Below are 7318 nucleotides of genomic sequence, written 5' to 3'. Positions count from 1 at the left end.
CTGTCACCACATGAATCCACATGTCTTGTATCCCAAAGTGAACCCAGCTACCAATTCAAACTCTGCAGAGTGATTGTTCAAGAGGAGTTTATCGCCTTCAAGAATAAAGCTTATTTTTCAAGCAGTTAAATGCTAGTTAGTGTAAAGTACTTTCAAGCCATTTCCACTTCACAATAGGATTATTGTGCGTGATAATCTCTTCTACATTTATCTTTCTAAAGTGCCGTCTTTGTTACTCGGAATTCAATTTTTGGAACGTCTGAGCTTCAGTCATCGTTAATGCTCAAACTGTTCTGACATGGCTGTATGTTAACCCGATCCCTGTCTCTAAATATCTTAAATAATTACCACCTTTTGAATAATTGAAAGGGGAAGCCTGCACGTAAAACAACGGGGCTAATTTGATCATTATAATTTAATTATTCCTCAACAAAAATTTATAATTGAAATAGTTAATGAACTGTTTAAGTCTTTTTAACTGGAAATTGTCTAATTTCAGATCTAATGCCTCAAGTGATCCCCTGACTCATCTTTTAGGTGAATAGCCCGAGGTATTGCCCTAAAAAAATAAGGAAATTAATAAAACACTCAAGGTCATATGCCATGAAAGTCTGAGAGGAGCCATCCATCTACTGCTCCTAGGGACCGTCCAAGGTAAAACAGGCTGAAGCTTCATATTTCTTTAAAATGACATTAGCATTTTTGACAAAAACTGCAAAAAGTGAGCTTTGGAGCTACAATAACTCATCTAATATTGTTTTGCTGAGGGCAGGGAACTGATTAGATGCACACTTTGAGGTCAGTATGTAGACACACGCGCTGCACAGTTTGCTGTCAGACCTCAGTTTCTTACATCTGGCACCTTGGCTGCCTTTCTCCAAGCATCCTCTCACCTTGCTGAATGAAAATGAAATGAAAAAAAATAAATAGTGCACAGAAGCAGTAGAGTCCGCTGCCCTCCGACAACACACACATGCTTAGACACAGGCAGCCAGCCGTGTGCATCACGTGTCATCTCAGACACCCGCCAGTGTGTTGGAAGCTCTTGTGTAACAGCATGAAGGGCCCTTTAATCTGTAATTTGCTGCAATCAGAGACCCCAGACCTTTGGGGTACAATGAGTCAGATACTTGAAATTGATCCCTTCCCAGACACCATACCATCCTATTTTCTGTATCTGAGCTCCTCATTTGGCCTTGTTGGTTATATGAAGCTGCCAGTGACACGTCCAATTTAGGACGTTGAGCCTGTCTTTTCTTTCTCTGTCTAACTTGTGGAGGTTTCGATCCTGAGAAGTCTATATTTTTGCCACCGGATATCGATATAAGTTTCAATTAAATGCTGTTCCATGCTGACACGGCTTCAAGGGATTTCTCCAAACAGCCCATACAAAGTGCTATTTATCATACTCTTGCCCTCATTTCCTCATTTCCCTTGAGATTAAAATTCATTTACAACATGTACAAATATAATGAGTATGTAGCAGGAATCCATTTGCAATAACAAACTTCATTCAGTCTGAAAAACTATCATTGTAATTCAATAATTAAACTTTCTTCAAAGAAATATTCCCGTCCAATCAGAGCCCAGTCTCACACAGGACAAAGTAAAATGCTCAGCAGGGAAACAGAGCAAGCACGCACACCGTTTCTCCTGGTCTTTCTTACCTTAATTGGGTTTCATTTTCATGCTGCCGAGGCAGCTGGGTCCTGCTGAGATACTCGGGTCATTCCAGTGCTCCTTTCTTTTTCTTGTGAGTTGATGTTTTGTGTGTAATGTGACTAACACGAGGTTTCTTGCTGTTTGTGGATTTTATTCAACATCTTATCCCCTGCTGGCTGCTAATCTCGAGTTAATTCGTGTCATTCTGGTGTCCTCTAAGTTCAGGGTTTGAATAGTACTGAAGTGCTCCTTCCTTTTCAGTTTTATTTGATTTATGCTGCTGATTTGTGAAGAAAAGTGATGACAAAGGGGATCTGTGGTTAACACTGTTGCCTTGCAGCTAGAAGATCTCTGGTTCGTGTCCCAGCCTGGGCCTGGGATCTTTCTGCATGGAGTTTGCATGTTCTCCCTGGGCATGCGTGGGTTTTCATTGGGTACTCTGGAAACATGCTCAGGTTAATTGCCAACTCTAAATTGTCCGTAGGTGTGAATGTGAGTGTTATTGTTTGTCTGTATATGTAGCCCTGTGACAGACTGGTGACCTGTCCAGCGTGTCCATTGCTTTCACCCTAAGGCAGCTGGGATAGACTCCAGCCCCCTCCGACTCTAATGAGGTTTAAGTGGCGTATAGAAAATAGATGGATGGATGGATGTGGTGAAATATAAATGCTCACGTTACAGAATTGATTATTTTGAGGAGTTGTCTATAACAAAACTGCAGTGTCTAGCAGAGGCACGGATTTTCGATGAATTTCATTTAAAAAAAAACAAACAGATAATCACACTGACATTTTTTTCCTCACACAATATTATTCCAGCTGGAAATAATGTTTTTGACATGACAGCTTCATTTTCCTGATATCATAATTACATCCAAGTGCCTTTTTTGTGGTTTTAATGGTGGTTATCTGCCTTTGAAATCATGTTTCTGCCAATAAATGTCCACTCCAAGCCATGACAATTTGGAATTTTAAGCTTCAAATGTGTATTTAAATAAATCCCAATGAGGTGTTTACTTTCCTGATGTTTAGCATTACTCAAAGACTGGAAACGAGGAGAAGCGGCACACTATCCCTGAGACAAAATGGCCAAATGACACTTCTAAAGCTCACTAATTAACACATTATATTGTGTTTGCTGAAAAGCATAAAAATGCCATACTGTGATTTTACGGGAGATTTGCATTTATTTTGCATGGCATAACAATATTCTGTTTTTTGTCACCACAGTAAAGTTATCAAACTGCATAACTTTGACCATAAACATCACTAATATTTTAAATTTTCTGAGCATTATCTTTCAGTCTGGGAAGAAGTCTGTTTCTTGTCATTTTAATGAAACCAGGTTAAGGGTCACTGAGACACATAATAGTGCAAACACTTGTTTGCGTTGCACGTGGAGAGTCTTGTCTTTTGAGATCACGTATGACTCTATGCTGTACTCTCAAATTGCCTCTTTTGTTATTTTATTTTGCAGCATTTTAAGCATCCTTTCTACAGCTGCCTTTGTTATTGCCAGTTTCTTGAATTGGAGCCACAAACCCCTGACTGCATGTGTTCTTTTTCTACTCTTAAGTTTCGGAGTCATTATTTTACTTCATTCACCATCTATACTGGTCATAGTGGAGGAAAAGTTTTTTTTGATAATTGTGAACGCTTTACAAGACAGTTACACAATATATGACTGACAAATTCAGCACACAGGACTATTTCTTCATTAATAACAATAAAAATTAGTCAAGGAATTGGTCAAATTTAATTGAAGATCTATAATTGCAAATAAAGTGTAAATATGAAGCAGCTGTAGCCAAAACCACAATGAGGAAAACATCAATAAATACACGACAAATATCTTTTAAGAGTCTTAAAACTGTCAGCTGTTCATCACTTCAAACTGGTTATAAACACGTGGCAAAGAATTATGTTTCTATCTTTTTAAAGTCATTTACAGACCACTAGAGATCCATGTTCTCTATAATTATTACTCCTTTAATTACAGCTGTAAATTAAAGTCTATATCTCTTGATTAAAATCAACATGCTCCTTGTTGGTTTGTCTGCGCCCTAGAAGACATCTGTCAGTGCTTATCTGCTCTGAAAGAGAACTACCACCACTAATTAGGCAGATTCTTTAAAAAAAACACATCAATTTAAAGGCATAATTATTCCTACAGATTTCACACTTTGCTGTCTGCTGTCCCCATATCTGGACTGAGTGGGTTTGTCTTAAATATGGAGCAATAGGAGTCAGGGATTAACAGCTAATTAGTGTATCTGTGTCATGGGATTAATTAATTCAGAGCATTTACATATATTCTAATTGTCTTAGTAGCTAATTGGAGTCACCGTGGCACAGTTGTAAAATTGAGGACTGCTGAAGCTTGTTTGCTCCCAGCTAAAGCAAATATGTCAACCTTGTGCGTGTTGTTGTTGTTGCTCCATCAGCTGTTTTGAAATGCAGGCGCCGCACCCTGAATACCAATAAAAAGTCGTGTTTTTCAAAGTTTGTTCATCACAGCCTTGATTTAAGTCCAGGACATGCATTACTTACCCTGTAATGAAAGTAGTACGTGTAGCGTATTAGTCCTTGTGACACATGATTCTAATGTTTGGACAGAGAAACTTGTGAAACTATAAACCCGCAGAGAAGCAAACAAATGCATTACCCAAATGGCACAAAATAAATAAAAAGATCTGTTACTCAAGGACTCATAAAAAAAAAACTCGATTTAGTGAGGAAAAAAAACGATGGAAATTGGTTCACTGACTGATTAAATGAACCTGTTCATTCCAGTTTACAAAAACAAAGCCATAAAAGCCAGAGATGGTTAAAATTTTCTGTCATTTCAAATGGATTTTTGGAAAATTTCCTTTTATAGTCATTTAATATTACCAGCAAATGTATTATTTGTCATCTTTTAGCCGTGTTTGAACTGCCTTTCATATTAAAAGTGCACAAAATCGCACATTTACTTGTTTTTCATTTCCCAGAAATACAATAAAAAAAGATTTTTTTGCTTCATCTGTTTGGAACACAAGCTTATTAACTCAGATTAAGTCAGTAATGTGTCTTTTAAAGAGCTTCTAACTAAACAGTCCTTCGGTGATGATGCACAGATTGTGCTTATAGAAGAGCACAGTAGAAAGTGCTCATTTTAGGTACCATAAAGCTGCATTTTAAATTAAAGCCTCGATAAATAATGAAACTGGGGTCATGGTTCATGTTTATGGACTTAGTCACTGCGTTTAATCCTCTACTTGTATTGATTTTTCACCACCAACTCACTGTTTGTTGATTCCAAACGCTGAAGACCACTCATTAAAATGTTAGAGATAATTGATGCTCATCTGTGTAGCCAAGCATGCTTCAATATTCCGAGCTAATTTAGCTGTACCCTGCAGAGTGAGGGGGCTTGAGTGGGAGGACAAGTTGGCACAAGGTAAGACTTCTTTTTCCAACCCAATCTCTTTTCTCAGCATAATTATATGAATTAAATTAATTGGGAATGCTCATTTGCATATCTAGGTTATTTCTCTTATGGAGGGAAAAGGTCTTTGGAGAGTATAGAAACAATTACAAGGCTGCCAGACAGTAAAACACCTCCATTTCTTGCCTCGTGTCTGCCATTTCCACCCGGTGTTTTACTCCAGGGAGGATTTGGCCTCGGTACTCTTGAGGAACGATGTGATAACGCCACGGTGCAATATGTGCAGGAGTCACATCCATGAAGCAATTTAATGGACTCCACCTGACGTCTTTAAATTACTTGAAGGTATTTATTTAAAAAAAGAAGAGCAATTTGTTTTGCCAGAGAGGGAACAGTTGAAATTAAGTTCTAAAGACATTTTGATTGGGTCTTTTTGATCTGATACTGGCTGGTAAATGGTATGGGGGCAATCTCATTTTCTGCTCTTGCCTGGGATTTTCTTACTCTTCAGCACTGTAAGAATACTGGGCCCAAAGCCAGTGCTGTTTTTAATAATGTAAGCTGGTGTATTAGGTTGTCAGAGGTGAAATGACAAATAGAATATCCAGTTACAATCCAAAGTAGTGTTTTATTTTATTTTTATTTTGTTTCATTTTTGTATTATTTTGCTATTATATTATATTTTGTGTATTTAGTTTTGCGCTTTGAAAACTGTTCCAGTGTGAGTGTAGCAAAAATCTCTTCAAGCTTGCAGGTTATAAAATTTCACCAAATAAAAGTATTTGACTGAAGAGGAGCAGCCCAGCAACTCCATTATTGAAATATTAATTGTTCTCTTCACAGTTAAATGATTATATGTCCAAAAAGGCCACAATAAAATGAGAGTTTAACACATGTCTTATTTTTCTCCAGCTAGTCTGGCTAGTCTGCCATCATCATAAAAACAAACAACAAAATGTCCACATTTCAAAAGCTGGAACCAGTGATTCTTTGGAATATTTTTTCTCAAATGTGACTTCAGAGATTAACTCATAAATTGCCAATTAATTTCAAACTCCAACTGTAAAATCCTCCCGACTGAGCCACAGCATCATTACTGCTCCCCGCTTTCTAGTTTGTGCATTTCCAAGCGTAGCTGCGTGTAATATGCCATCGAAATCTGTGTTTTCAGAGGCAGAATAACTCACTTTAAAAGGTACACAAAACTAAATTGCAGTGATGTGATTTGCAATTAGTGTTTTTCCTACTCCTGTTGTGCCTTCAACTCGGCCTCTGTTGGCATTGACCCTGAAAGCGAATCAGTTCCGCATTATGACGCCGGAGATGACAATGTTCTGCAGAATTTTCCTCCAAATGAGGCCGTCAAACAAACTGCCAACGAGAGTTTATGATCAGGGTCGCAGGCATCCGCCCACTACAGAAGGCACCGTGGCAATCTCATGTTTGTCTGTAAGCACAGAAATAACACTTCAACAGTTGGGGGGGTGGGGTGGGGTGGGGTGGGGGGGGATAGAAATACAGTTTTCATGTAGTTTGCTGTGAAGCAATCAGTGATTCACAGTCCTAATTATTAAGAGAATATCTAAAGGACATTGTGTTTCTGCCTCTTAGTCAGAGCCCATGTGAATATGTGGAAATAATCAGCCAATAGCCATTTTTCATTTTAATATCTTTGTTTGTCTGACTGAACAAAACCATGTTGCAGATGGGGTAAATCTCCACCATGTCCATCCACCTTCATTGTGTCCCTATTGTCTTCTTTCGCCCACCGCTTTCATCCGGCGCTCAGTTCATTTCAGCTCAGCATCCTCATCAAAGGTCATGCAGCTCTTCCCTGCCGCCACTGGGCTCCGTTGATATTGCTTTCTTTAAGCTGCATCAAGAAAGAGGACACTTCTAAACTTAAGCATGCACTTATCTCTGCAGTATCACGTCACGGACACAGTGAGGGATGCTGAGAGGAAGTGGGAGAGGGTGACGAGGGTATTAGATGTTCACCAATTAGGAAGATTTTGTCATTTTTCTTAAAAGGACAAAACTGTCATGTTGTCATTGTGGTCCAGCTTATGTTAAGAGCTTAGCTTGCACTGGGATTTTGTGTTTTTGAACCCACAAACAGCATGTGCCTCATTGGGTGATTCTATTTATATTTGTTTTGGAAGGTTTGGATAGTTTTTTTAACTAATGAAATTCAGCTTTAAAGCTTGAACCACTGTGCCATCTCCTGGTC

The sequence above is a fragment of the Acanthochromis polyacanthus genome, chromosome 20 (assembly GCF_021347895.1).
Source record: "Acanthochromis polyacanthus isolate Apoly-LR-REF ecotype Palm Island chromosome 20, KAUST_Apoly_ChrSc, whole genome shotgun sequence".
Taxonomy (NCBI): domain Eukaryota; kingdom Metazoa; phylum Chordata; class Actinopteri; family Pomacentridae; genus Acanthochromis; species Acanthochromis polyacanthus.
The sequence above is the reverse complement of the archived record's forward strand: the minus strand, read 5'-3'. Positions refer to the sequence as shown.